The sequence below is a fragment of the Myxine glutinosa genome, chromosome 9 (assembly GCF_964187855.1).
Source record: "Myxine glutinosa chromosome 9, kmMyxGlut1.1, whole genome shotgun sequence".
Classification (NCBI taxonomy): domain Eukaryota; kingdom Metazoa; phylum Chordata; class Myxini; order Myxiniformes; family Myxinidae; genus Myxine; species Myxine glutinosa.
Window position 1 is genome coordinate 14150349 of NC_136269.1, and position 27956 is coordinate 14178304.

At 43.1% G+C, this 27956-nt stretch overlaps 1 protein-coding gene across 2 annotated transcripts in view; it reads left to right on the top strand.

Annotated features, from left to right (window-relative positions):
• Nucleotides 1-27956, top strand: part of LOC137435627 (uncharacterized) — a 147550-nt gene that overhangs the window by 51466 nt on the left and 68128 nt on the right. The gene's annotated exons all lie outside the window — the stretch shown is intronic.

Here is a 27956-nt window from a genome sequence, read left to right on the forward strand (position 1 = left end):
TGACCTAAATGTTTCTTGCATGTAATATTAGTATTTGAGGAAATAAGTTTTTGTTGACACTTGGATTTATATCTCCTGCTAAGGATCCATAAGTGTGAATGCAGCAAACTTTCTTTTAAACACGTATTCAATAGAAATTTGTTTATGTTATTATAACATCCGACTATATATATACCTATATATAAATGCAAGTTGCACTATTGTGTCTGAACGGCGTAAATGTCGTAACCACAGCACGTATAATGCTAAATGATTGCCTCTTGGGCTTTAAATTGCATCAGCGACACAACCGGGCCTCCAAAAAATGATGCAGCCAAGCAGCCATGGGCTGCATACAAAACTACCACCAGGCTACTATCTCACGGTATGTTTTGGGTCTCCAAGTGAAAATGTCTACATTTCAAAGGGGAATCAATTTTGATTATCTCATAAACTGATTGAGACATTGTTCAAATACGTCTTCCTTGGGCATCCATTTTTGTTGATGATGGATGGCTGCACCAAACTCATGTTTCGTTCAGTGAATTCATGATATTTTGGTATCAAATTACCCATATAATTTAAGGTTGGAGCCCAGAAACAAGGATTTCCGAAAAATTCATTTGAGCACTTCTGATGAACTTTCATTGATGTCGTATAAAGCAGAAGAGGAGAGCGACCTCCTCTACGGTCTCTCCAAATCGTCTTTCCTCGCTTTACAGGGAGTACGAAACACTGCTCCTACCTTGTAACTCGATCCTCTAAACACTCATCTGGGACTGCTCCATTACATCACCTTCATTGGCGACCCATCCTGCTCTCATCATGCCACACTCTAAAATCCCTTCCTTTGGTGACGGAGCCTTTTTTAATTTGCCTCATACGATTGCACAGTGCTTTGAGCAGTTTTTCTCTATGGATTTGAGGCTACGTCAGCATCATGATATATACCAATAGATTTTGCATTGTACATTTATAAATCGAGTCTCCTTCGCTTTACCCTTGGTCCAAGTATCGTCACAGAATTTCGTAATCGGACTACATCCCTTCCCCTTAGCCACAATGGTCCCACCATTGGTACTACTGAACAGGAAATCGTTTCCACTTTCCAGCGATACCACACATGTGGGTTATGGATGTGCGACTCACAAGTTAGCCTTCTTATGATTGTGACCCCTAGAGCCCTGCCCCTCCGCCAAGCCCTCTTAGACCCCCACTGATGAACAGGAACCTGCCTTCCACACCCAATGATACCACACGGTGTACATTTTGGGCCGATGGTCTGATAAACGTCTACGACTGCTGTGAACCCTTAGGGCCTTGTCAGAAGTGCAAGGCCCTTTTTGACCCCCTTTGAAATGAAATATCGAGTGTGAAAACTTGGATTTGCATTCAGCATATATCAACCTCTCCCCCAACCCCCACCCCCTTCTCCCAATCTCTCCCCCAGAAACGTCCACTTTAATAGCAAAAGTCATTTTCTAGCCTTCTGTCAGATTCTGGTTTATGGCCGACAAAGGCTTGTGGAGGAGCTGCATGCATCTCAGACACGCTTGGGCAGACACGCTCGCGCATGCGCCCTCGAATGTGCGGGCAAGTGGAGACTCGCTTGCATCCGCTCGCATGAACAGATGCACACCTGGACTCGCTCTCGCATGAACTGACAAACGTGAACTCGCCCTCGCATGAACAGACACACGCATGGACTCGCCCTCGCACAAACATGCGCGTGTTGACATGCTCTTGCATGAACAGACGTGTGCGGACGCGTCTTTCTCGCACAGACAGACACACACTCTCACGCATTTACCAAGGTGTTTACATTTTTTGTCCACTTCCTGTGCATGCATATACACACATGCATACTCGCTCGTATATACTTACGTACAGTATCTTCGGAAAGTATTATCAACCCTTGATTTTTTTTCACATTTTGTTGTGTTACAGCCTGAATTTAAAATGGGTTGAATCGAGATTTTTTTTTTGTCACTGATCTCCACATGTCCCAGAATGTCAAAATGGATTTCCTTTTTTTTAATGGCATTTTTTACAAATTAATTAAAAATGAAAAGCAAATAAGCAAAAATAAGTATTCAAAACCTTTGCTATGACACTCCAAATTGAGCTTGGGTGCATCAAATTTCCTTTGATCATCCTTGAGATGTTTCTTCAACTTGATTGGAGTCCAACTGTGGCCAATTCAATTGACCGGACATGATTTAGAAAGAAACTCACCTGTCTATTCAAGGTCCCACAGTTCACAGTGCATGTCAGAGCAGAAACTCTACCATGTCCAAGGAACTGTCCGTATAATTCAGATAGAATTGTGAGGATGCATAGATCTTGGGAGGGTATAACACAATTTCTGGTGTTGAAAGTTCCCAAGATCACAGTGAGCTCCATCAATGGGAAATTAAAGAATATGGAACTACCCAGACTCTTCCTAGAGCTGGCCCTCTAACCAAACTGAACAACCAGCAAGAAGGTCCTTGGTCAGGGAGGTGACCAAGAACCCAATGATCAATCTGACAGAACTACAGAGTTCCTTGGCTGAGATGGGAGAACCTGCCGGAGGGACAACAGTCTCTGCAGCATTTCACAAATGTAGGCTTTATGGGAGAGCGGCCAGACAGAAGCCACTCCTGAGAAAAAGGCACATGACGGCACGTCTGCAGTTTGTAGAAAGGCACGGTAAAGACTGAGATCATGAGGCAAAAGGTTCAGTGGTCTGATAAGACAAAAATTGAACTATTTGCCCTGAATGCAGCTCATCACCTATCCAACAACATCCCTACCATGAAGCATAGTGGTGGCAGCATCATACTATGGGGATGCTTTTCAGTGGCAGGGACTGGGAGACTTGTCAAGATAAAGTGAACAATTATTGGAGCCAAATAGAGGCAAATCCTTGAGGAGAACCTGCTTCAGAGTGCAAAAGACATCAGACTGTGTTGAAGATTTACATTCCAACAGGACAATGACCCCAAGCATACAGCCAAAGCAACACTGGAATCTCATTGAGAATCTGTGGAAAGACATGAAGATTGTTGTTCATTGATGCTCCCCATCCAACTTGACAGAGCTTGAGGAAATATGCAAGGAAGAATGGGAAAAACTCCCAAAATCCAGATACGCAAAGCTGATACAGACATACCCAATAAAACTTGAAGCTGTAATCTGTTGATTCAGGGGCCTGAACACTTGTGTAAATTAGATATTTCTGCATTTCATTGTCATTGCATTTGTAAAACTTCCTTAAAACAAGTTTTCACTTTGTCATTATGGGGTATTTTGTGTGGATCGGTGATAAAAATTTTAAATTCAGGCTGCAACACCACAAAATGTGAAAAAGGTCAAATGGTGTTAATATTTTCTGAAGGCAATGTATAATATATATATAATATATATATAATATAATATATATATATACATTTATATATTTTTCTCCATCCCAAAATTGGCATATTTCACACTGATTCAAGAATCGTCTCCATTCGTTTACAAAGGTCACGTTCTCACACGATTACGCTCATGCTGGCGATGCTCCTTATCAGTCTCCAGTGATTGTTGGAAGAGTAAGAATGTTTTTTTTCTGCATCACAATATTATTTATATTCTGAGGTGAATGCAGTTCAGAAACAAAATCCCTCAAGGCATGTTTGATATCACATTGAGATGATGGCAAGAAACCAGCAGGAGAACCTAAGTTGTGGATTTTTTCTGAGACCTTGAAAATGTTTTCAAACTTATAAAACACCACTGCTCGGCATCTCTGGTGTGAAGAAGTTCATGCCGATCCTTGCAAGTGTTAACTCATCGATCGTTCATTGAACAACTTGGCCAACTACCTCCCAGGTGAACGACACCCACCTCCCAAGTAAACGACCTCCCTTGTTGTTATTGACTCTTCCATTATTGTGTTCCAAAATGAGCATCCTGGCTTTGAGCAGGTCAACAGAAAAGGATTGGATTTTAGAATAATCCACTCTACTGTTGACAAAAGGACCTAAGCTGAGACTTAGCAAGGCCCCACTTGGCATTAAAGGTTGGTATACCTGGATCATTTGGCATCACAAATCTTTCCCAATACAACAATAAAAAACGCCGAAAATCTCATCTCTCAGGAGGATAGTCACTAGTTCAGGGTGAAGTACGCAGCTCGATGTGTTAGACATCACATGGATGTTGGCATCTAATCAGTCTGAGAAACCAGTCTGTGCTGCTCAGCATCAACGATTAGAATGTTGATTCATTAGAATGTTGATTATAATGTTGAGTCACATGCACAAGTAAAAAAAAAAAAAAGATACAAAAGCAATCCCGATAAGCAACCGGAAGACGTGTTCATCTTGACGGTTTGCTCAAGCAAAGATCTTGCAACTGCTTACAGTAGCAAGACGCAAACTTGTTAATGAATCAAACAGAGGACAGATATGGCCGGATGGCTCTTTATCAGGATCTATCGATTGGTATTGAATGTGAAATCATTGTGATAAAAGTGATTGTTGACTTCAAAAACAGTTGGTGGTTGGTTTTCAGTAAGCTGATATGCAAATCCTCTTCAGCGTTCAAGTTAATCCGATGAAAATTGAGGATTTTAGAAGTTTGAAAAGGTTGTTGACCTTTTGGCCTATGTTGACCTTTTGGCCTATGTTGACCTTTTGGCCTATGTTGATCTCCAAAATAGTTGTTGGTTGAATTCAGTTCGCTGATATGAAAATCCTATTCAAATCTCAAGTCAATCGGATGAAAATTGAGGATTTTAGAAATTTTTAAAAAGTGGTTGACTTTTGGCTTTGGCCTTTGGACCTTTTGACCTCAAAAATAAATCGGATTTTGTCGGACCATGAACTCTACCATTTGATGAAGTTTCGTGACGATCGGTTTAATATTGTGACCTGTAGGCAAGTATAAGTGAGTGGACAGACAAACACACACAGACACCCACACGCAAACCTGGAGTGATCAACATACTTGTCCAAATTTTTTTTTTTGCCAAGTAACAAACGCACTCCAACGCACTCCAACGCACTCGAATGCAATACCGTCTCCTCTGGCTATGGTAAAAAATAAATAAATAAAGATCTAAAAGTGCACTTCAAAAATACTCTATTCTGTGGCCGTGTTTGCGTACCAAGTTTTGTTTGATCTTCACAATGTCAACGTACCTGTGTTAGTTTTGACAACACTCGTTAACGCATTAACCACTTGTGAAAGAGAATACCAGTTGCAAAAACAAAAAAATCCCAACAAGCAAATTACGACTAAACATCATAATTTCAGTCAAATGAAAGGCGTGCACAATGGTGTTTCTGGAAACTCCAGTGGCCGTGGCATTGAATATCAAAATCACAAGGATGCATCGTGTATGGATGAAAGTTTATACAACAAATCAGGACTTTTCTTTAGGAACAAGGTATAGAATAAATCCATAACACACGGCAGAAAAAGGTCTTGCAAATACGATTGTACGTAGAGGCCTCTCTCTTCCCAGCTTGCTGAAATCTGTTTCCATTTTGTTATTCTTCCATCAGAACATGCAATCTACACAAACACAAGCGCTTTGATCGATCTTCCCAACAGATGCGAGGAATTGTAATAACCTCAATCCATCATGTGCAAAATTATTACACAAGCGAGCAGCGAGCATTCTTAGCAATTACGGATGTATATCCGATGTGATGTGAAGAATGATGTGCACGTCCCAACACGAAGCGTTTCAAAGGAACCGTCTTCCTGCTCAACACGCTCTAATTTGTCCGGCCACGTGGATGTATAACCACACAAATCCTCCGCCGAGAAGCAAGTGGTAATTTCCACATCATATCTGCCCAGTCGACGATGTGGCGTGTACGTCTTGGCATGTTCGTGAATACTTTGAGCAATCCGGATAATGATAGTGATTCTGGTACAACGGTTTTGTAAATCAATTACACATCAATGTACGCAATTGGGTTTCTAATCGTGCTCGCCGGTTTAACATCACACGATTGCTTTGTGTCTGGATTCTGCAAAATTGTCTTGAACAGCATTTGCCTGTTGCAAACAGATTGGTCTTCATAAAGACTTTTTTACATCATTACTATTTTTGGACATATTTTGTTTAATGTGAAATTATGCAATTGATCACGCAGTCAAAAGGGTTAAAAATTTAACCTCATGGTCTTGACAATGCATATATGCAGACCAATTATGCACCAGTACTGTGTGGTGCTAGAACAGGCCTAAACTTGAATGGATGGGTTTATTAACTCACCTGGAACGAAGTTCCGGGGAGCTTGTGCGATGGCGCGTCAGCCATCCGTCAGTCCGTAAACACTTGTAACTTCTTCTCCGAAACCGCTGATGGAATTGTGACCAAACTTGCCATAAATTATATTTGTTGTGTTGTGACTAAATTTTGTTCACGGTATTAAAAAAAATTGAAGTCTCAGGGGGTTTACCGGAGGTCAAAGTGGATCCAGGTTTGACCCCCCAAATAGGAATTTGCTTTTCCCTCTGAAACTACAAACACTAGGTGGAAGGTGAGGGGGTTGCACCAGAAAATAGATTTTTTTTGTTTGTTTAAAGTCTTATAATTACATTTACATTAATTACATTGGCGGCAGGAAGGGCATCCGGCCATAAAACATTGCTTCAAAAAGGGGACAACGGTGCCCGAAAAAGGCCAACCCCTGCTCTGCGGGGGAAAAATGGCCTCTAAAGGTGGTCTCAAAGTCTTATAATTACATTAGTATGATTGTACACGCTGCCCTGTCTTCTAGCAACAACAGAGAAGGAAGCACAACAACAGTCGGGAACAGGGACATCGGAAGATCTGTGGAAGAGAGGGCTGGGGCGGGGTACACGGGATAAGCAAGATGGACACTACAGGGGCTTTCAGGAAAGAAAACAGAGAATTTGAAAGGTTCAGATTTTGGATGGGGGAAAATGTGAGATGGTTGTGAACAGCTGTTTTAACCCATGACAATGTGCATCGTGCAGGAATAATTGTTGGACAGAGCACTGACAGAGCTGGGGGAGCTAGGCCGGAGAGGAGTTGGTAGAAGATAGAAAGACCACCAACCTGCCTGCGGTGAGCGAGTGAAATGCCCTCAAAATCAGCTTCATCACGGGAGATGCCAATGATTCTGAAAGCTTTGGTTTCTACAGCGTGAAGGCGAGCTAGGTGTGAGGCAGGAGCACCAGCCCAGAGGGGAGAGCAGTATTCCATCAAGCTGCGGATGAAAGCTTTGTATGTGGTGAGGAGCTCAGAAGTGCCAAGAAAGGACCGCACGACGGATGATGCCCAGCTGGCGACTGACATTGGAGGCCAGCTTGGAAATGTGGTTTTCCCAGGAAAGATCATGGCTGATAGTGAGACCCAAAAGCTTCAGTGACAGAACTTCTTCGAGAGGATTGTTGAGAAAGTAGATGGGAGGGTTTTCCAGACGGTCTTGGTACAATTAGTACGATTTCTTAGTACAATTTTCGGTACAATTTCCAGACGGTCAGTATAATTCCCAGGATTTGAACACAAAAATAGATCAAGAAGTTACCTGTTATCACTAACTCGATCAAGAATTGGAGTTGAAGCTGAGATGATCTGAGTAAGGTCATGCGACACGGCGAAGTTAAATGCACTGACACCAGGAACATCTGTGCTGTGAAAGTGAACGAACCTTTTTGTGATGAACATGAAAGTATCCAAAGACCATAATATCCCCAGTTGGTGTCAAAACAATTACAAACACTTTTGTTGTGTGGCAGACACTAATTGTCGGTCTGGATAAAAGTGGCAATTTCGTGTGCACCACCATATCAGTAAGGAGGTCTCATTTTTACAACTCTCAAAGTGGATGACATGTTGGTTCAACTTGTGGGTGTGGGCATCCTACTTCATGCTGAGAATGGGCCAACAGCCTGAAACGTGTCCATGTATTGTTTGTGACTCCACTTCTCTCCTTGGGTGACAAATCGGTCATGGATGTCATTTGTTTGACTTTCTAGTTGTTGTATGCTGCAGATGCCCATTATGGGTGTCAGTAAGTGCTTCTGCTTTGCGTTGCATTTTAAATAGCTGGAGAAATATATAAATATCAGAGTGTTTCTGAAGTTAGTTTACCGAGAATTCCGTTTTCACATATATTGTACACTTAAATTGTTTTAATCATTAAATCAATACAAGAACAAAATTCTCGGTAAGCTAAAGTTTGTAACACACTGATGTATGTATGTATGTATGTATGTATGTATTTTTGTATGTATGTATGTATGTATAGAGCTTTGGAGAACAATATAATCTTGAACTAGACACAAATAACAGGTGTCTTTTTTTGGTTGAAAGTAACAAGCCAGACACAAACGACCTGTGCTTGGTCGGGTGTCGCCCAGATAGCCTAGATAGCTCAGATGGCAGAGCACTGTTATGGTTTACCAGAGGACCTGGATTCGATTCCCGGTCTGGGCTTGTAATTTTCCCACATATGTCGATTGCACATATATGTGGATATATATATATATGTGGATGTATATATATATATATATATAATTTAAGAAACAGGAAGTAAATTCCTGAGTGGGGCTAGTGTGAAAAAATTGTGACTCGACCCGGGACTCAAACCCAGGAGGAACCTCATCACTTACAGCCCACTGAGCTATTGAGTCTCCGGCATATCCTCAGAGATTTCTCACACTAACACTGCGAGCTTTATAATGGCCGATGTCTTACGTGCCTACTCGAAGACCCCGGATGTGAGTGTATGTAAGCGTGTGAACCTGGATTTGATTCCCGGTCTGGGCTTATTTTCCCACATATGTCGATTGCACATATATGTGGATATATATATATATATATATATATATATATATATATATATGTATGTATATATATATATATATATATATATATATATATATATATATATATATATATACATACACTTAAACCTATGCAAAAAAAAATAAAATAAAATACATATATATATATATATATATATATATATATATATATATGAGATGGCTGTCTGTTGTCTGTTCGCGCTTGTGCCGGTTGGCTGTGTGAGTCGAGGTGCAATGTGATTGGTTCCTGGTAAGATTGAATAATGTATCGTATTGGCTTATTAAAAGCTGATATTCAAAATCTGATTCAATATTTGACGATCGGAACTCATGGCCTGAATAATTAAGCCGAAGTTGAGAGTGAAATCAGGGAAAGATTATAAAAAAACAAAAAAACAAACCACATATAATTAAATAATGGTCTCCATGGGATTGAACGTTTTGGCTCCAAAAATTTTTTTTCCCATTCTGTTAAAGGTAATTACTACCTCCGTCACTGAAGGTGGATGGAGGTTGTTTTCACCCGTCTATTTGTTACTTGCGAAAATTGAGGATTTGCAATGATATTTGTTGGTCAACTGTTATTCTGGCTTTGTCTGTCAATCACCTGCAGGTCACAATTCCAAACTGATTGTCATGAAACTTTACCAAGGTGCTGAGGTAGTCAAAACAAACCAAATCCGATCCTTGAAAATGAACATACGCTCACGCATGACAAGATGATCCCATCAAATGTGGACATTACCAACAAAGCATTGCGTCCAGACATAGTGCTCAAACGCAAAAAGGAAAAGTCAGCATTGCTGATTGAGGTTTCGGTTCTCAAAGACTTTTGACAAAATGTTTCAGAAACCAAGAAAATGCTCAAATTTCAGAAGCTGAAAAATGGGGTCAAGAGGTCTTGGAAATTGAAGAAAGCTAAAAATTGTACCAGTCATAGTTGGAGCAATAGGGATGATCAGGAAAACCCTTACTGCGTACTTAAAAAGCATTCAGAGCTTCAGTGAGGATTCTAAAAAGAGCGCTTGGATCGAAGCTTTCAGAATGAAGTTTCACAAACTGATTCATGAATAATTATCTTTTACCGAAAATGGAGGTGGAGATTTTGAGTTCTGGGAGAACTTCTTCCCACCTCCTAAAACCCACATATGGAGATAACAACCAATGGGAGAGGGCTACTGATTTTGAGGTCAAATATCAAAGGTCATCTTGAGGTCAAATTTCTAAAATCAGGATTTTTCATCCACTTGACTTCAGAGTTGGAGGATTTGCATATTGCGTCACTGAATTGAGAAACCAACAACTATTTTTGAGGTCAAAGGTCAAAGATAAACTCAAGGTCAAACTTCTAAAATCAATTTTCATCTGAAAAATCATCACTTTTCATCCTATTGACCCGAGCGTTGATCAAGATCGTCAACTTTAATCTTGATGAAATGGACATTTTGATGGATCAATTGCAATCCTTTTGGGGGAGGGGGTGGATTTTGCAAGTATTGTGCTCAGCATGGTCTTCTTCTTTGTCTGTCTGTTTGTGAATAGGATATCTCAAAAAGTTAACAGATTCTGACAAAAAATGGTGGAGAGGTTGGGTATGTGATAAGGATGAAATGATTAGATTTTGGCAAAGATCCCGATCCGGATCTGGAACTGAGATTTTTTTTTAACGTGATTTGTTACCGTTGAGAGATAGGGCAAAAAAAAACAACAAAAAAAACAGATATAGCACTGTATCTCAAAGTTGTGGACAAATTTGGCCGAAACTTGGTGGTCAGGTTGTGTGTGTGACGAGGAAGAATTAAATTGATATATGTGGGAAAATTACATGCCCAGACCAGGAATCGAAACCTGGTCTTCTGAAAAACCATACCAGTGCTCTGCCATCTGAGCTATCTGGGCGACCCTGGCAGAGCATGCAATTTTCCCACACATATGGTTGCCGCTCCCTTTCCGTCAATGCTTCCGGGGCACTCGCTGCCACCGATAGGAGCACCAACGGCCTGAACACGAGAGGGTCTTCCTCCAATGGGCGAACAAATCCACGTCCTCTATAAACACCACTGGGGGTGTAGTGAAGCAATTCGATTAATGAACAGGATTAAATAATTAAAATGATACATGTGGCAGAGCACTGGTACGGTTTTCCAGAGGACCTGGGTTTGATTCCTGGTCTGGGCATGTAATTTCCCCACATATATCAATATAATTATTTAATCCTGTTCATTAATCGAAAAGGAAGAATTGTTTCAGTTTTGGTGAAGATTTGAATTTGGATCCCGATCAGAGAATTTTTTGACGTGATTCTTTACCATTGAGTGATCGGGCTAAAACCGGTCACGTGGTTCGGCCCCCATATTTGTTGAAGAGAAAACCCTTAAAAACCACAAAAAACCCATTTTCTCCCAAACGGCTGAACAGATCGAGGCCAAATTTTACATGCATGACCACATGTAAATGCATGCCGACCGCATGCCGATGCTGGACTAATCCAGGTTGTGACGTCGTAGGTCACATGGTTTAGGAGCTATGATTTTTTGAAGCATAAACCTTTGAAACCAATCTCCTCCCTCATTTTTTAATATATCGAGTGGAAATTTTAGAAGTATGATTCCCATGTCTGGATGCTAAAATAATCTTTTGGAATTTGCAATAGGCCACATGGTTTGGCAATGATAAATAATTCATTTTAAATCTTGAAAACCCTCCATCTCTTGAACTGCTTCATTGATCGACGTGAAACCTTAAAGTGATGTGGAAGACCTGACGTGAAATAAGTGTATAAAATGTCAACATGATTGGTTATGCGGTTTGGCAGGCGTAAATAATTGAATGGAAATCTTCAAAAAATTATATCTCTTGAACTGCTTGATTGATCAATGTGAAACTTTAAAGTAATGTAGAGGTCGTCAATGGGAATGAGTGTTTAAAATTTCAACATGACTGGTTGTACGGTCGGAAAGGTAGAAGTTATTATTGTGTGAAGACGAAGAAACTATATTTTATCTTCTCCATCCATGTCACTTTTCAGTGTATCTTTGAAAACGTGTCCAATGAAAGCGGGGTTGTATCAAAGCGGGGTTGTATCAAAGCGGGGTTGTATCAAAGCGGGGTTGTATCAAAGCAGGGTTGTATCAAAGCGGGGTTGTATCAAAGCGATGTTGTATGAAAACGTGTCCAATGAAAGCGGGGTTGTATCAAAGCAGGGTTGTATCAAAGCGATGTTGTATGAAAACATGTCCAATGAAAGCGGGGTTGTATCAAAGCGGGGTTGTATCAAAGCGATGTTGTATGAAAACATGTCCAATGAAAGCGGGGTTGTATCAAAGTGGGGTTGTATCAAAGCGGGGTTGTATCAAAGTGGGGTTGTATCAAAGCGGGGTTGTATCAAAGCGATGTTGTATGAAAACGTGTCCAATGAAAGCGGGGTTGTATCAAAGCGGGAAGGCGGAGGATACCGGTCATCATTGCCAGCAGTTATAAAGTGGCAGTTCTCGTTAAATTTAGTTTTGGCCCTGATTCAAGGCCTTCTGTTCATGTTTATTCTACTTTTCCTCAATTTTATTCGTCCCCGGCTCATTTCACAGGAGTGGAATATAGGTTTGCTCTCCTTCTGTGCATACATCCATCCGTCTGTCTGTCCATTCGTCCAGACCTTTTTTTCCTTACCTTTTAACGTATTCAACTGAACATTGGCACATGGCTTTATTATGAAAAGCTACAAAACAAGTTTGAGTTATACCTAGACCTAGAAATATCACTCAAGCTTTGATCAGTTCGTTCTAATGTTTTTTTTCACCAGAATGCTTAATGATGGGATAGCTTTGAAAAGAACAGCATTGCTATTATTTATGAACCAATGTCTTACACACAACTATGGTGAAGGTTCATTTGGCGAAGGTTCATTTGATCCAATGCTTCATTTGTCGAATGTGTGTAGAGTTTGGCCCACTGGAGAACTTGCGATGATATTAAAATTGCCAAATGATTTGCTTTGGTGTATTACACCAGTGGCCGTGTTGCAAGCTCGACTTTGTCACACTAGTTTTACAGGTTTTTGCAAATTGCCACTTAGTCTAGTGGAGTTAGATTTTGTATCGGTTTGGACCTCGAACGCTTGTTTTTATCTCCGTAATATTTTGCCATCGAAGTCTGCTCTCACTGTGATGATGTTTGCCTGGGCCTCGTGGCCTGCTCGGGCCTGCCTTGCAGCCCGTCCCTTGTGCTTTGTGTGCACATTGCCTGCAGCGCATCTCACGAGATCCTATTTTGATTGCTGGTGGGTGCAGCCCGGTCTCCTGGTAAACACTGAAATGCTGAAATTGGATCCTCAGCAGCTCTCTCCGTTATCATCCTCGGGTATGAGGAGTAATTCCGTGCTGGAATCTGGGGATATATGGTCATGCCTGTATGGATTTCAACAATATATTATTCAGCCGTAACCCATTTAGGGCTTCTCACTTTTGAGGAAAAAAATATATATATCAAGCTTCTATTTGGCATACACTGTGTGCAGCACTTTATAATCCTCATGGATGTGTGCAGAAACAGTGGTGCTCAATACGATATCTTTTTAGGTACACGATGGGCCAGCCCTGAAGGCCTGTGTTCTTTCTTGGGGGAATGGGGGGGGGGGGGTCAAGAAGACACAGCTGTGATCTATCATGCATGAATAAGGCAGCACAAGGATGGCACTGGGAATTGAAGTCAGGCTCGGGATTTAATCAGCCTGCAACATTCAAAGTCCAAGAAGCAGTGGCATAATTACTGCTTCAGCTGTTTTCACCATGTCTTTCAGCAGCTGTAATGTTTAGAACTTTTTGTGAGATGTACAGGGTCCTATTTTGTCATGGGGCCCGCAAGAGAAGATTGTAATGGGGCCTGCAAGGCTAACCCCCGCTCTAGCAGTGGAAATGGCCTTAAAATGCCTGTTGTTGTTGTTGTACAGGGTGTCTCATCGCAATGCACGCAGACGCATACATTCAGTGCAATATTGCACAAAGTATTTTGGCTAAGATGTCTTTTTCACCTTTTGCATCGTCCCTCCCATCCACGCCTCGGTTACTTTTCCCTCCCTGGCAAAAATAACTATCGTGTAAGTCAGGTTTTGCCCTCGCGGACATGGAGGATGTGGGTGTTGTGGGTAAACTGGTGCGAAAGGGGTGTATCAAATCGCATTTTAAAACCTCAGAAGCCATGAAAGTGCGATCATGACAACCAGCCACTGGGCTTTTGGGACATGAATGTTTGACGTCATGGGTATGGCACAAAGGTTTGTGTCTGAACACGCCATAATCCGACTCCCTCAGCTAATGCATCATGCATGGTGCAGTTGTTGTAGAAATCCTTGCATGTACGACTTGTCTGATAAACGGTTTGGTCTGCTTTATACATTGTTAATACCAAAATAATGTGGATTGGACCCGAGCTGGGCTCCACCAGGTAACTGGCTATTCATAAGTAGCAATTATGACAAACTGAGAAGATGACTTAAGTGTGGTCACCTGCAGTAATTGTTCTGTTAAGGTGGAATCCCAGTGATACCAACACTCACTAATTACACACCTGCTTGCCTGTACCCGAACAGTGTAGTTTTCTGCATCTTCAATGTACAACAGTTCGGCATTCCATGAGAACTGGATTCCGCAACATTTTAGCAAAATATTGTCGCGTGACTACCCTTGGTGAACACCGTAGGGTAACACGGATGACCGATTGCGAGACTTTACACTCCCGAGGCGAAAACTCAATGGCGGATTCAAGCTCAACACAAAGTTAAACGCGCGGGAGGCCAGACGCAACGAGCTCCACAGCCTTATCTATTAAAATGAAACACCCAGGAAACTGCGTTCAAATATGTACAGAAAATAATATAAGGATTTATTATTGAAAAGTAATAACAGTGAAAAAAACACGCGCCGGTAATACTAATAACTAAATCGGGACGTCCCCACACGACTGATATCAAACACAAAACGAGGGAGATTAATTACGAAAAGAACACGTCACGTCGTTCAAAATGTACGCGGATTCGGGCTTATCTGGTCTTTCGTCGTCTCTGTGGCTGCCGTCCAACACCGCTCCTTTCGGCCCGATCGCACACCTCGCTCCAAGTTCCACGGCCCTCTGCGTCCGCCTCCAAGCGCCACCAGGCCTCGTCGGTACAACGGCCCACACACACCACGAGCTCCTTTGCTCCAACGGTCCACCGCAGGGCTGCACGAAGCAACCAAAACCAAGTGCCAACTGCCAACTGCAACGAGCTGTGGTCACGAATGTTCAACGAACCGTGTCCTGTGCCAACTCCGACGAACTGTGCAACGAACCGTGTCCTGTGCCAACTGCCACGAACTCTGGTACGGAACTGTAACAACGAACTCTGCGACTCAACTCTCTCAACTCTGGACTCCACTCGAACTCTCTCAACTCTGGACTCCACTCGAACTCTCTCAACTCTGGACTCCACTCGAACTCTCTCAACTCTGGACTCCACTCGAACTCTCTCAACTCTGGACTCCACTCGAACTCTCGAAATGGCGTCCGACCGTCGCCTATATTGGTGGCCGATGACGTCACATTGGCGCGCTCCTCAGCCAATCATAGCCTCCCAACTCGCCCAGGTCACGCCCTCTGCGGCATGCGACTCCTGACATCTCCCGTCCGTGACCCCGCGGTCCTGGTGTAACACGTGCCAGCGAGGTTGGTAGGCCTTTGAGGTGCGCAGGCGAGGTTTGTAGGCCTTGGAGGTGTAAACGGTGGCGGTTTGTAGGCCTTGGAGGTGTAAACGGTGGCGGTGTATTGTGGCGGTGTTCTTGGCCTGGTGGTGCCCATTTATTACGAAGTCAATGTCAGGGAAAGGGAATTATTTAATGTTGCACTAAGGACCTAACTAATGTTTATGTGGTTTGCAGTGCCATAAAGGACAAAGGTTTGATTACTAGGTGATACTCACAGGGGCGTTACCTTTAATCCCTCACTATTTAACACTCGAATCTCCAGGTAGATCCACACTCATACATCTTACCCCGACAACCGCCTGAACATCAATAACTTATTACATGTAGAGTCCCTGTCACGACAGCCGAATACCTACCTATTCAGATCTACCTAGCTCTAGATGTTGCATTACCAAATTCATAACAATATACCTGGTTTAGGCTTTGGTGAAACTCGTAAATCTACATTTTACTACGTTATACGAGAATATACCACGAACGAGTGTTTGTTTTTCGAAAAGCCCGCAGAAGGTGTAAAAATGCAAGTGTTGGACTTCCCACCTGAGATGTAGGTGGTTTGTTACCAAGGTTTTGTTTACATCATCTGTTTTTGTTCTCTCTAAGTTTGTGTGTGAATACTTACCACTGATGATAACTTAATTTTATTGCAATGCTTTCATGACAGAGATCTTGTAACAAGAAAACTAATTGTACACAAATACTCCAGTGTGGCTCGGCAGGTCTGGAAATTGTTTAATGTGTTTTATTTTGCTTTTGGCCCAAATAGGATAGCTCGGAGATAGCGTGTCTGCCTTTGCCATATATTAATCTAAAGCCATCACCCTTGTGTTTTGTGCACGAAGTGTTGTAAAAGATGGCCGAACGATAGATATGTTGGATGTTGAGGTGTGTTACGTGCTCCTCCCCGACCCCCTGGTCACGGTGTACCTCCGAGCCCCGAGAGGAGTCACGGCAGAAAAATGTGTTATTCCGTATGTCAATGATCAATGGTGAAGCCACACCAATTGTTACTCACAAACAAATATTGTATTAAGATCACACAAGAATAACAGTGCAACAATAATAGTAATCAAAAGTACAATCAATATATCCTATGATGGTACCATCAGTTTCATAATATATAACTCACTGTGCTCCAAGTGAGTGAAACCAGAACATTCCCAATGTCTCTTTCCCGGCCTCAAACTCAAGTTGATTCCGGTTTCAAGCCGAAGTCGATTCGCTCCAGCGATCGCCAGAACGATGTCCAATCGAGACCAGAATCCCGTGCGGATGGCAAGTACAGTCACACAGCCCAAAGCTGCACAAAGGCGCCCTCAAGGCGACTGGGAAATCACACCCTCGGGTATGGACTTTCACGGCTCACAGTCGGCGAACCGCAAATTAATCTTCAAAAGCCAGGGTGCATACACACACACCAGATACGTCTGAAAGCGGTGAAAACGGCTGACGAAGCAAGGAAACCTTGCTCGACGCACGAAACGCGCAAGTCAAAATGGCCGACGACCCGTTCTTGAGACGTAACGGCCCGACGATAATTCTCCTTGGAATCCACCGCCAACAACCTGACACACAGGTTGATCGGTCACAGCGATGACAACTCTGTCGCAGGGATCCCTTTCCTGGGAAACCCAAAAGCTCGCTCGTGACTCCCGTTCGACAACGTTCGCTTCAGAACTCGGAGCAGCTCGGCTTTCTTGTCCGACTAACTCGCTCCGCCCTCTTTTCCTCCTCTTCCTATTCGTCGCCGTCCGGTTCCTGTTTCATTTAAAACATTAACTTTTAACTTTTGAAAATAGAAATATATATTCCCTTTAAATGACAACAATAATAATACATGGAATCAGAAATGTTTACAGTGGATGAAAACCACCGCAACGGAAGTGACGAATCCGTAACAGGTGTCCCTTCTGCTGGCATTTGCTTATGGCCATTAAATATCCTGCTGCACATTTTGGAAAGAGTAGGCCATCGAGTGTAGGTGCTCTGGCAAACTTCTATACCCCCCCTCCTCCCCGCCCGAATTTAAAAGGGGGCACTGAATTGGCGGTGTATTTTGCGCCCTTCTCCTCCTCCCTCCATAAATGATGCAAATCAGCTTGCACGAGCTTCATCGGCATGATGATGATTTTGTGATTTCTAAGAGTAGTTGTTTATATATATATATATATATATTGTTGCGGATCTCGACGCCAGCCTTTTCCCCTTACCAGGGGGGGATTAGTCCCCTTGTCTTTGACTGGCCTGGCGGGACCCGGGACCTATGACTTCCTTCCCGGACAGCGCGAAATAGGGTATTAGGACCAAGAATTCACTATTACCTAATTACTCGCGCTGCCCTGAAACGAGGAAATAAGCCCGGCACGAATCACGCGTGTTGAGACGCCGAGCGGTGCGTACACGCGAGCCGTGCCGTTTAGTTGTTGGCCCCGGTTCTAGCGATCGTATTCGTGCCACGCTTAGTCAAGGGATAAATCACAAAAGCGGTCGAATGGGAAAAAGGAAGAACAGGTTTATTTACACTATTCACAATGGTTCAGAGAAGCAGCTCCCTCCGGTCTCCGGCTCATCCTGTGCAGATGGTAAGTAGAGGGGCAGGAGCTCTCCTTGTGTCGTTTGGCGCACAAGGGTTAATACGGGGCGATTTGGTAGGGAGCGGACTTCGGCGGTTAGCGGTGATCACTGGCAGCTATTGCCGCGTTTACTCGCTTGGCTGAGGTAGGCGCTATTCGCCACCGGCGCGTCTGGTTGCAGCCGTGTACTCAACGCCTCTTCTTCCTCTCCTCGGGTGCGTGCGTTATACTGCGCGAGTTACAGTTGAATGCCTCCAAAGCGAGTGATGCGAGTCAAGTTCTCTCCACACAAGTCTTTTCACCAATACCGTGTGCTGGCGTGTTCTCTCAGTCCTCCAGCGCTAGTCCTCCGGTAGCAAGTTCTTTTCTCTGTGAGACCTGTGCAGTCCTTTCAAGGGCTTTGTGCAATCACTTATAAAGGCACGCCCTGCGAACATTCTAGAACTCATCAGACGCGCCTCTCCACGCCCCCCTCATGCCATGCCGTTAGAGTCCTGGTTGGCTGGTGGCTCTTACCGTCATCGCCTCTGACGCTCCGCCTTGACGCCGCCCCACCCCGACCCCGCGCTCCTCCTTCTTAGGCCTACCTCGTGTTACTCGACTAGTGAGCGAGCAAAGGGCAGCAAATGCTGCGGGCAGCCAAAGCGTAACAAATGCTGCGGGCAGCCAAAGCGTAACAAATGAGTGGGTCAGCCAAATGGGGCGCGGGATCAATTATGCCCATTGAGGTGGAATTGGAGGGTGGACGCAAAATGAACAGCACCTAATCTCTTGTCTTTACACAACGCAGATATTTACTAGGGGAAATGGCCTATACTTACACATACTATGACATAACTAATACTACAAGGTGGCCTACGTGTTGCTCGTGGACTAACTATGGGGGGCAACCCTTTAACCTTTAATGATCAATATGTGCCAATCTCAAAACCGTAGCAATATATATATATATATATATAAATGTTTGTTAGAATTCTGTATGCAAATAATAAGTTGTTGATCAAGGTTAAAATAGAAGGAACTTCAAGGCAGGAGGAGCCCATTAGGCCCACTAAGCCGACACAATCCTGCCAACATCTTGTAAAGTATTCCCCCATCCCCACTACTTCCAGACACCGATCCAACTCTATTTATAACTATTGACTGACTCTACAGTCACTCTCCTTACATGGAGACTACTCCATGCATTCACAGACCCCAAAGACCCCATTTGCCTTACTATTGTCCTATTTCCATGATTTTTACCCATTCTGCTGAACAACTCTTCTTCACTTATTTTCTACCCTTCATTATTCTCAACATCTCCATTCAGATCCCTGTGTAATCACCTTGTTTGTCATGTATAAAGCCATGTCTCTTTCAGCTGTTCCTCATGGCTTAGTCTAGCTAGGCCTGACGTGCATTTACTTGCATCCCCACATTACACACCGAACCCTCTCTATGGCAGCTACAAAGTCTTCAGAAAGTATTCACACCCCTTGACTTTTTCACATTTTGTTGTGTTAAAGCCTGAATTTAAAATGTCTTGAATTGAGATTTTTTTTTTGTTCCTGATCTACACATAATATCCCATAATGTCAAAATTGATTTTTTTGGAGGGGGGAATTTTACAAAATAAGAAAAAAAGATTCTAGCTGAAATATTTTGAGTCTGTAAGTATTCAACCCCTTTGCTATGACACACCAAATTGAGCTTTGGTGCATCAAATTTCCTTTGATCATCCTTGAGATGTCTCTATAACTTGATTGGAGTCCACATGTGGCCAATTCAATTCATTGGACATTATTTGGAAAGAAACACACATTTATATTAAGTTGACGTTGACGACATCTTGTCACACACACACAGTTGACGATGCATGTCAAAGCAGAATCTACCATGAAGTTCAAAGAATTGTCTGTAGAACTCTGAGATAGAATTGTGAGGAGGCACAGATCTGGGGAAGGGTTTAAAACCTTTCCTTAAAAACCTTAAAACCATAAAACCATAACACAATTTCTGTAGTGCTGAAAGTTCCCAAGAGTACAGTGAGCTTCATCATTAAGAAATGGAAAGAATATGGAACTACCGAGACTCTTCCTAGAGAATCCAATACCACTCTGACAGAATTATGGAGTTATTTGGCTGAGATGGGAAAACCTGCCAGAAGGACAATAGTCTCTGCAGCACTTCACAAATCTTAAATGTGGGAGAGAGGCCAGACAGAAACCACTCCAGAGAAAAGGCACTTGAAAGCACACCTGGAGTTTGCAAAAAGGCACGTGAAAGACGGAGCATGAGGCAAAAGTTTATGGTCTGGTGAGATGGAAATTGTGCACTTTGGCCTGAATGCAAAGAGCTACGTCTGGCGGAAACGGAACACAGCTCATCCCCATCTAACGCCATCCCTACCGTGAAGCATGGTTTTGGGAACATCATGCTATGGGGATGCTTTTCAGTAGCAGGGACTGTGAGACCTGTAAGGATAGATGGAACAATGAATGAAGCCAAATCCAGGCAAGACCTTGAGGAGAACCTGTTTCAGAGTGTGAAAGACCTCAGACTCCAGCGAAGATTTACGTCCACATTTACGTCCAAATCCAGATTTCCAAAGCTGATACAGACATACCCAGAAGTCTTGAATCTGTAATTGCTGCCAAAGGCTCTTCTACGAAGTATCGACTCAGGGAATTGAATGCTTATTAAAATTAGATATTTCTGTATTTCATTTTAAATTATTTTGTAAAAAAAATTCGAAAAAAAATATAAAAATTCCACTTTGGCATTATGGGGTATTATATGTAGATCAGTGACAAAAGTAATGTAAGTTATTCAATTTTAAATTCGGGCTGTAACTAGCAAAATGTGAAAAGGTCAAGGGGTGTGAATACTTTCTGAAGGCACTGCATGTCCTTCCTGAGTTGTGGCGACCAAAACTACACAATGTTCTAGATGAGGCCCTCAATAAATTCCTATACAGTGTTAACACTACCTCTTTTAATTTATAATCAAGTATCCTCTACAAATACAAAGTAAAACCCTGTTACCTTTACCTTATAGCTACCTGGCGGTGTGCTGTTCCCTTACCCCGTATCTTTTACCACCCCCCACATCCTTCTCCTGCGTGACATGCTCGCATTGTGTGATATCTATTTTTGTTATTCTTCCCCATCCACAACACCCTGCATTTCATTGTGGTGAACTACATCCTCCTATATTTTACCCATGATGCATTCAAGCATCTTGTGTGCATTAAAATATGGAACGCTTTACTGTGTCTCGGGTGCGAAACGAGTATTATACGAAACCTTTCCTTTTCTTTTCTCTTTGTGATCTGATTAGCTTTATGATCTGATTAGCTTTATGATCTCATTTAAATTGTGGTTGAGGTTCAATTCCCATCATTGTTGTTAAATGGGATGCATTCACCAAGAGGGCAATCTGTGGTGGGCATGCGAAGGTGGGAAGTAGTTATTGAACATCTGTTTATTATATTTATGCAAATATTGGTCCAAACCCTACTACCAACCCGACTCTTCCTTTCCCTGTCTTTACCCCTATCGCCTCCCAAATGTCTTTCCCTCCTCTTCTCCTTCCATGTTTGAGTGGGAGGGGGGGAGTCGAGGGCAGGAATACCATGTCGTGGAAAAGGAAGTAGATATGTAAATATAACTTTAATTTCTTTGTGAAGGAATTGATCATCTGGAATTTCCTTCCTCTTCATAAGGTCATCTCACCTCGATTCTCGAATAGATAAACTTATAAAATGGGTCGTGATGTCCGGATATCTGTCCGTCCAGTCATTCGTCCGTCCGTTAACTTTTTGCAATTTTTGCTATTCCTCACTTATCACACAGCTGATTGTTCTGAAACTTGACACATGAATACAAGACAGTAGCCGGCACAATCGCCCAGGCTTAGATGTTTCGATTTCAGATCATGGGGGCCACCAGGGTTCGGTTAACCCCCAAACTTTGGATCCCGACTCGTCCCTTATTAGTCCCCTACCGGTGTACACCAGAGGGGACTATAGGTTTCCACGCCGTCCCTTCGTCTGTCAGTCCGTCAGTCCGTCACGCAAAGAACAGTTTTCCGGACTTTTTTTCTAAACTCTTAATGCTAATGATTTCAAACTTGGTACATGGTTTCCTCATGATAAGTTACAGATCGAGTTCGAACTTCACGACATTTCGATCATTTTTAACAACGTTATGCCACTTTGAACTTGGGTAATTCTGATATTTCTGATGATCCTTAACTCAGTGCCATTTTAAGTTTTAATTGTCCACCGTCGCACAGCGTAGCGAAAGGGGGACTATGGCTTTCCCCTCCGTCCGTGTGTCCGTGCGTGTTTGCGTGCGGGCGTGCGTGCGTAAGCGAAGGACTGCATTCGAATTTGGTGTGTGGGTGCAACCCACGTCAAAATCCAAGATGGCCGCCGCCATGTATGTCTGATGCCATGTATGTCTTAACCTTGTGAGATGAATATCTTGAAAAATAAGCGAAGTAACAACTTCTAATCTGGTGTGTGGGTGTACCTAGGCATAAGGAAGAACGCTATTGAAAATTGGGTCGCCACGTCAAAATCCAGATGGCTGCCGCCATGTATGTCTGAACCTTGTGAGATGAATATCTTGAAAAATAAGCGAAGTACCAACTTCTAATTTGGTGTGTGGGTGTATCTAGGCATAAGGAAGAACGCTATTGAAAATTGGGTCGCCACGTCAAAATCCAAGATGGCCGCCACCATATATATGTCTGAAACCTGTGAGCGAAATATCTCGAGAAATAAGCGAAGTACCAACTGCTAATCTGGTGTGTGGGTGTATCTAGGCACAAGGAAGAACGCTGTTTAAAATTGGGTCGCCACGTCAAAATCCAAGATGGCCGCCACCATATATATGTCTGAAACTTGAGCGAAATATCTCGAAAAATAAGCGACGTACCAACTGCTAATCTGGTGTGTGGGTATATCTAGGCACAAGGAAGAACGCTGTTTAAAATTGGGTCGCCACGTCAAAATCCAAGATGGCCACCGCCATGTATGTCTGAACCTTGTGAGATGAATATCTTGAAAACTAAGCGAAGTACCAACTTCTAATTTGGTGTGTGGGTGTATCTCGGCATAAGGAAGAACGCTATTGTAAATTGGGTCGCCACGTCAAAATCCAAGATGGCCGCCACCATATACATGTCTGCAACTTGAGCGTAATATCTTGAAAACTAAGCGAAGTACCAACTTCTAATCTGGTGTGTGGGTGTATCTAGGCATACGGAAGAACGCTATTGAAAATTGGGTGGCCACGTCAAAATCCAAGATGGCCGCCTCCATGTATGTCTGAACCTTGTGAGCGAAATATCATATCATAGCATGTTTCCTGCGTCTTCCACTTTGTCAACTCACATCACTTCACCGACGGGGGACCTAGGCGTAACACTTGTTTCCTTTAAAAACCAATTTCTCTGCAATAATAGGACCGATTGAGATAAATTTTCACCATATGATGGACTTGGTCTGGAGAATATTTTAATGGTAATTATGATGTCACAAGTCACGTGGTTCGGTCGCCATATTGTTTTTCGTGAAAACACGAAAACCAGTTTTTCTCTGCAACGGCTGAACAGATCGAGGCCAAACTTTGCAGGCAGAATCGCATACCCATGACGAACAAAAAAGTCAACGAGCATGACGTCATGCATCACATGGTTTCAGAGTTATGACGTTTTTAAGCATGAACCTTTAAAACCGAGCTCCCCCCTCATTTTTGATCCAATCGAGGGGAAACTTCACATATCTGTTCAGCACTAAAATGTCCTTTTGGAATTTGCGATGGGGCACGTGGTTTGGCAGATATCGTTAATTAAACGAAAATATTTTTTCAAAATGGTTATCTCTTGTTTATGTTCGAGTTCTCCTCAAGCCGCACTGCGCGTCCTCAGCCTCGTCTCGCGAACGTCAACAGCGCGACACAGCGTGCGCTTTCCGGAGGGGCGGAGCCAAGCCGAGCAACATATATATATATATATATACACCGATCATTGATCGTGAACCGAAAAATATAATAAATTACTGATGGTTTCAGAGTTATGACGTTTTTAAGCATGAACCTTTAAAACCGAGCTCCTCCCTCAATTTTGATCCAATCGAGGGGAAACTTCACAGATCTGTTCAGCACTAAAATGTCCTTTTGGAATTTGCGATAGAGCACGTGGTTTGGCAGATATCGTTAGTTAAACGAAAATATTTTTTTTAAATGGATATATATATTTTATTTTTTAAAAATTTTTTTGTATATAAGATCGAGGCTCGTGAAAGAGTTAACATTAATCGCACAAAAAGTCAAACCGACACATAAAACACAAAATAAGGGGAGCGGTAGACATGATGGGGAGAGAGGGGGAAGGACACAAACACAACATTTGAGAGCAGGGACATCGAGAGAACTGTGGGAGGGAGGGGGCTTGGGGGTGGGGGTAGTGGGAGATGTATAAAACATATGGACACTGCAAGGACTTCCAGGAAAGAAGTCGGTATTTAAGCATGAACCTTTAAAACCGAGCTCCTCCCTCAATTTTGATCCAATCGAGGGGAAACCACAGATCTGTTCAGCACTAAAATGTCCTTTTGGAATTTGCGATAGGGCACGTGGTTTGGCAGATATCGTTAATTAAACGAAAATATTTAAAAAATGGATATCTCTTGAATCGCTAGTACCTCAGACCGTGAGTTGGTAATAATTTATATAATTCACACAGTGCAATACGTGCAGGCCGCTCCACGGAGCGACCTTGTGGGCTTAACGAGGCGAGGCGTGACACACGTGTCTCAGCATACCTCAGATCAAGTTTGAAAACCAGCATCAACCGTGCATAAATTTGCATATTCGATCATTTTTGAAAAAGTTGTGGCACTTTGAACTTTGGTAGGGGACATTTATTGCAGCGCAATACTCAGAATGCTTGTTTACCAACATATTGCTCTGAAACCTAATGGAGCTCCCCCCCCCCCCCCCCCTACACAATGGTCCGCACAATCGCTCAGGCTTCGATATTTCTATTTCGGATCTTGGGGGCTCCCAGATGGGTATGGGGTGGGGGGAAGGTGTTATTTCCATAACTTTGTATCCGTACTCGTCCCTTATTTATCAATCTATTGTTCTGAAACCCTATACAGCCCTTTAACTCAATGGACCGCAGGATCGCTCATTCTTAGAGTTTTAGATTTCAGATTGGGGGCCGCTCAGGGCATCAGGGGGCTTCCAGGGGGGTGGGTCCCCCAAGTCCACAGTGGTCTGAACAAATGTTTGTTTACATGTTTTACAAACAGATGTTTTATCACAATGTTGGTAAAGCTCAAATGTTTCTCAAACATGAAGCTTGATGGGAATGGCCAGGCCCTAGGATTTTGTCTTTGCAACAAAATGTACCACTGTCTGCTTTTTGCCTTAAAATGTGTCGATTTCAAAGTGGTACAAAATAAATTGGGGTTTATATCAACAGAATATTGCAAGTTGTGCATAAACTGGAAAAGCAAAAAAAGCTTGACGAGCGGGCTGACGGTCGTCATCTGAGGTTGCAGTTCAGACCACTGTGGACTTGGGGGACCCACCCCCCTGGAAGCCCCCTGATGCCCTGATCGGCCCCAAATCTGAAATCTAAAACTCTAAGAATGAGCGATCCTGCGGTCCATTGAGTTAAAGGGCTGTATCGGGTTTCAGAACAATAGATTGATAAATAAGGGATGAGTAGGGATCCAAAGTTTCAGGGGACAGCCCCCCCCCCCACCCCAGAGCCCCAAGATCCAACATCCAAAAAAAATAAAAATCGAAGCTTCAGCGATTGTGAGGACCGTCAAGTCGAATGGCCGTGTCAGGTTTCAGAGCAATCGGTTGGTAAACAAGCATTCTGAGTATTGCGCTGCAATACATGTCCCCTACCAAAGTTCAAAGTGCCATAACTTTGTCAAAAATGATCGAAACGTCATGAAGTTCGAACCCGATCTGTAACTTATCATGAGGAAACCATGTGCCAAGTTTGAAATCATTAGCATTAAGCGTTTAGAAAAAAAGTCCGGAAAACTGTTCTTTGCGTGACGGACTGACGGACTGACGGACTGACGGACTGACGGACTGACGGACTGACGGACTGACGGACTGAGGGACGGCGTGCAAACCTATAGTCCCCTCCGGTGTACACCGGTAGGGGACTAATAATGATGTAATTTGTCTTCCGAATATAACCTCAAAGCCATGAAACGATTCTGCTTAACAAGGCCTGAAGCCACATGTAACTGCAACGATGGTGCATGTCCTCATGGTGAGCTGCAAGGTTTAGGAGGTCATGGTGGCCGTCACAATCTTTTAAGTCCATCACAGGTGGAGCAAACAGTGCAAGGCCAGCTGTTCAAGTGAATTAATGAGAAATCTCGTGTGGATGAAACGTTGAATTGTTTGAATGTACCAGCTGCTGCACATCGTACCACGTTCACGATACCGAGAAAATTATCTGTTGGCCAAAAAACGCAAACATGTCTTATGAAATAGAGAACTCATGGTAATTCCACATTGATGTGCTCAAAGGAAAGTGTTCTGAGATGGTATTGGGCTAAGTAATCTGGGATATCTGCCAAATGCCTTCTTTTCTTTTCTTTTTTGCTCACACATGACATGATATCTATGGCTCGTATGCCAAAGCTTACCTTCACATGGCCTTCTAGCCCACCCCTACTACCTCCACCTTTCCCTGTATGACCCTCTCGCAATAATGCCAGGATTGGCTCTCCCACTCACTATTACTTCCTCAATCATGTTATCGTCTTTACCCTCCCTAACCTCCCTTCGCACAATGCTCACCCAGAGTCTTTGTTTGGAGTCAGACGCTCGTAAGTTCACCAACCTTTGTGAGATTTTGTTCGCGATTTATGCTGAAAAGATGATCAGGAAAGAGGAAACTATGAGATTTCCTCTTTTACGAATGGAGGACAGCACCAAGGCAAAATTCAAGACTGTTGCAAAAAAAAAGGTGCAGATAAGGGCCATTTGATGCAAACAGATTGCCACCAGCAATACTTCAATCCAGCCCAGAGAGCCTTATATTTGAAGAGTGATGGTTGATGCCCTACAATACCAGACGCAGGTTATAATTTGGTCATTCGGTGCACAGTTTGGTAGCGAGGTGCTGACCTCGGCTGAGTCATTGTGGGCAGATCTGGTCCCAAAAGAGGAGTCAGCAGGAAGAACAGGGCACAAGAAGTGTGAGGGGGTTAGTCCGTCTTCTTGTTATGGCTGTCGGCTTGATGCTACAATGCTACATATGCAAGCAGAGGTGTGTCCAGTACAACACGTCACTAGTTCAGCAGTGAATGGGCAGGGGCCGTTGTTCATCTGGTCCTTGCGACCACAAACCTGCTAGATCGTCATGCACATCGGAGAGCCTTTCATGGGACTTCGTAACCTGATGGTAATAAGGTCACAGGTGATCATCCCAGGAACTGTCAGTGCTCATGTGTTTAGAATTTCTCAGACCACAAGGTCATTATCCCACCAAGTGAAAATATAGCTGAGAGCTGAGGTGTTTCTACCCCGTTAGATGTGGGCCATGGGATAAGGCACTTACTGTTGGACAAACATGAATATGGCATTTGGAAAGGGGGCTACACCTGTTACTCCTTGGGTGGCCAGGGGCTAGCACAGCTCAGGTGGAAGGCTGTCACATTGGTCTCGATCTGCCCAATGAGCGATGTCGTGTCGAGGATCTAATTGCCGAGAACGCTGATTTTTACTCCCATCATGATCTGGACTTACGATGAACTTCAGAAGTCTGATACAAGATACAGGTAGAAGATTGTACACCTTCTAGTGAGAAGTCTGGA